Genomic DNA, 4,406 nt, shown 5'->3' with positions numbered 1-4,406 from the left:
TATTTTCTACATAGACAATCATGTTACCTGCAAATAGTGACAAATTTATTTCCTCATTTCCAGTTCTTACACCTTATATTTCTTTTCCTTTTTTATTTCTATTTTATTTCTTCCTTAAATCTTTGGAAGCATTTACAAATGAAGCCATCTAGGCCTAGAAATTACAAATTTAAATTCTTTAATATATAAAGAGAACTATTCAGATTTTCTGTTTTTTTCTTGTGTCAGTTTTAAGTTTTATTTTTAAAGGAATTTGTCCTTTTCATTTAAATTTTCAACTATATCAGCACAAAGTTGTTATTCTCTAATCTTTTAAAAGTCTGTAGAATCTGTAATTGTGTTCCCCTTCTCATTCTTCTTATTATTAATTTTTTTGTGTGATTCTTTTTAAGGGTTTTTCAGTCTACTAGTCTTTTCTGAAAACCAATTTTTGGCTTTGTTGATTTTATCTTACATACCTTTATTTTCTATTTAATAATTTCTGCTCTAATTAGAAATAAAATACAAGAAAAAAACTATAAAAAACACAAACAAGTGGAAGCTAAACAGCATGCTACTAAAAAACAATGGATTGCTGAAGAAATCAAAAGAGGAGATCAAAAACTACCCAGAGACAAATGAAAATGAAAGCATGATGATCCAAAACTTACAGGATGCAGCAAAAGCAGTTCTAAGACGGAAGTTTATAGCAATATGATCTTACCTCAGGAAACAAGAAAAGTCTCAAATAAGCAACCTAACCTTACACCTAAAGCAACTAGAGAAAGAAGAACAAACAAAACCTAAAGTTAGTAGAGAGAAAGAAATCATAAAGATCAGAGCAGAAATAAATGAAATAGAGACAAAGAAAGCAATAGCAAAGATTAATGAAACTAAAAGCTGGTTCTTTGAAAAGATAAACAAAACTGATAAACCTTTAGCCAGACTCATCAAGAAAAAAAGGGAGAGGACTCATATCAATAAAATTAGAAATGAAAAAGAACTCACAGCTGACACCACAGAAATACAAAGGATCATGAGAGACTACTACAAGCAACTGTAAGCCAATAAAATGGTCAGCCTGGAAGAAATGGATGAATTCTTAGAAAGGTACAGTCTCCTAAGAGTGAATCAGGAAGAAATAGAAAATATGAACCAGCCAACCACAAGCACTGAAATTGAAACTGTGATTTAAAAACTCCCAACAAACAAAAGTCCAGGACCTGATGGCTTCACAAGTGAATTCTATCAAACATTTAGAGAAGAGCTAACACGTATCCTCTGAAACTGTTCCAAAAAATTGCAGAAGAAGGAAAACTCCCAAACTCATTCTATGAGGCCACCATCAGCCTGATATCAAAACCAGACAAAGATACCACTAAAAAAGAAAATTACAGGCCAATATCACTGATGAACATAGATGCAAAAATCCTCAACAAAATACTAGCAATCCAAATCCAACAGCACATTAAAACGATCATACACCATGATCAAGTGGGGTTTATCCCAGGGATGCAAGGATTTTTCAATATCTGCAAATTAGTGTGATACACTACATCAACAAACTGAAGAATAAAAACCTTATGATCATCTCAATAGATGCAGAAAAAGCTTTTGACAACATTAAGCATCGATTTATGATAAAAACTCTCCAGAATGGCATAGAAGGAACATACCTTAACATAATAAAGGCCATGTACGACAAACCTACAGCTAACATCATACTCAATGGTGAAAAGCTGAAAGCATTTCCTCTAAGATCAGGAACAAGACAAGGATGTCCACTCTTGCCACTTTTATTCAACGTAGTTTTGGAAGTCCTAGCCACGGCAATTAGGGGAAAAAAGAGAAATAAAATGAATCCAAATTGGAAAAGAAGAAGTAAAACTGTCACTGTTTGCAGATGAAATGATACTATACATAGAAAATCCTAAAGATGCTACCAGAAAACTACTAGAGCTCATCAGTGAATTTGGTAAAGTTGCAGGTTACAAAATTAACACGCAGAAATCTGTTGCATTTCTACACACTAACAACAAAAGATCAGAAAGAGAAATTCAAGAAACAATCCCATTTACATCGTATCAAAAAGAATAAAATACCTAGGAGTTAAACTACCTGGGAGACAAAAGACCTGTACTCCGAAAACTTTAAGCACTTTAAAGATGCCATTCCTTGTCTTCTGGCTTCTATCATTTATATTTAAGAAGTTATCTGTCAGACTTATTGTTGCTCCTTTGACTGTGATGTATCTTTACTATGGCAGCTTGTAAGATTTTCTCTTTGTTTTCAGTTTTCAGAAGTTTGACTAGGATGTGCTTGGGTGTGATTCCCTTTGTATATATCCTCCTTGGGGTTTGTACTGCTTCTTTGCTTTGATATCATTCATCAATTTTGAAAATTCTAGGCCTTTATTAGGCCTTCATATATTGCTTCCACTAATTCTCTCTTCTCAAATTCTGGGACTACAAATCCACATATTTTAGAACTCCTACCCTAACTCATGCCTGTTTGCTTTTTTTTTTTTTTTTTCACATTTTCTCTTTGTGCTTCAGTCTGACTTTTTTTCTACTGACCTATTTTCTAGGAAAGCGATCGTCTCTTCATCTTTGTCCATTATGCTGTTACATCCATGTATTGACTTCTTAATTTGACATTATATTTTTCAGTGATAGAGACTCCAGTGTTTTGTCAGTTATTTTCTTGAACACTTTCATCACATTTATTTTAAAACCTATGTCTAATAATGTTCATATCTGGCTCATCTGTGGATCTGTTTCTATTGCTTTGTCCTCTTCTTTTCTGTGCCAGGAAATTTTATCCAATACCAGATTTGTGGTATTGGATTTGAGCAGGATTTTGGGCAGGTATTGGATTTTGGGCAGCTAGGGCAGGCAGATTACCTCAATCCAATTAGAGACTGAAATAATGCAAAGCTGGACTTAGACTTTTAAAGTTTTGTTCTACCTCTGATGCTTCTTACTCTTAGGGTGTAGCCCTCCGACAGTTCTAACTGGGAGTTAAGGATGTTTTCAAGGCCCGTCCCCATTGTCCAGCTGTTTTGGAAATGCTCCGCTGACCTCAGATAGAATTTTGTATTTTATCCAGCTTTTCTGTTTGTTCTTGGTGGGAACATTGGTCTACTATAAGCCACTGCATCCTAGTGAGAAGCAGAATGTAACAAGTATTCTTTTTATAATCTCTAGAACTGTCATTTAGGCTCTGATCCAGGACTAGAATTCATACATTTTCTGAACAATATTTATTGAGTTTCTACTTATAATTTTAGGCACTGTTTTGGTGCTGGAGATACAGCAGTAAATAAAGAGCAAAAATCACTGTACGAGCGTACCTTGGAGTTAAGGCAGATTCAGTTCCAGACCACCACAATAAAGCTAATATCACAATAAAGCGAGTCACACAAATTTTTTGGTTTCCCAGTGCATGTAAAAGTCATGTTTACACTATACTGTTGTCTATTAAGTGTGCAATAGCATTATGTCTTAAAAACCAATGTACATACCTTAATTTAAAAATACTTCATTGCTAAAAAAATGCCAGTCGTCATCTGAACCACCTTTGCTTGTGGAAGGTCTTGCTTTGATGCTGATGGCTGCTGAGTGATCAGGGTGGTGGCTGCTGAAGGTTGGGGTGGCTGTAGCCATTTCTTAAAATAAGACAACAGTGAAGTTTGTTGCATTGACGGATTCTTCCTTTCATGAATGATTTCTCTGTAGCATGCAATAGTTTGATAACATTTTACCCACAGTAGAACTTCCTTCAAAATTGGAATCAATTTTCTCAAACCCTGCCACTGCTTTGTCACCTAAGTTTATGTCATATTCCAAATCTTTTGTTGTCATGTCAACAACCTTCATAGCATCTTCACCAGGAGTAGATTCCGTCTCAAGAAACCACGTTCTCTGCTTATCCATAAAAAGCAACTCCTCATCTGTCAAAATTTTATCATGAGATTGAAACAATTCAGTCACATCTTCAGGCTTCACTTCTAATTCTAGTTCTCTTGCTATTTCTACCACATTTGCAGTTACTTTCTCCACTGAAGACTTGAACCCCTCAAAGCCATCCATGAGAGTTGGAATCAACTTCTTCCAAACTCCTGTTAATGCTGATATTTGGACCTCTTCCCATGAATCACAAATGGTCTTATTAGCATCTAGAATGGTGAGTATTTTCCAGAAGATTTTCAACTTACTTTATCCAGATCCATCAGAGGAATCACAATCTATGGCATCTATGGCCTTACTAAATGTATTTTTTTAATTAATTTATTTATTTTTGGCTGCGTTGGGTCTTTGCTGCTGGGCATGGGCTTTCTCTAGTTGCGGTGAGCGGAGGCTACTCTTCGTTGTGGTGCGCGGGCTTCTCACTGCAGTGGCTTCTCTTGTTGTGGAGCATGGGCTCTA

This window comes from Delphinus delphis, chromosome 2 (assembly GCF_949987515.2).
Source record: "Delphinus delphis chromosome 2, mDelDel1.2, whole genome shotgun sequence".
NCBI lineage: Eukaryota > Metazoa > Chordata > Mammalia > Artiodactyla > Delphinidae > Delphinus > Delphinus delphis.
Note: the sequence above shows the minus strand (reverse complement) of the source record.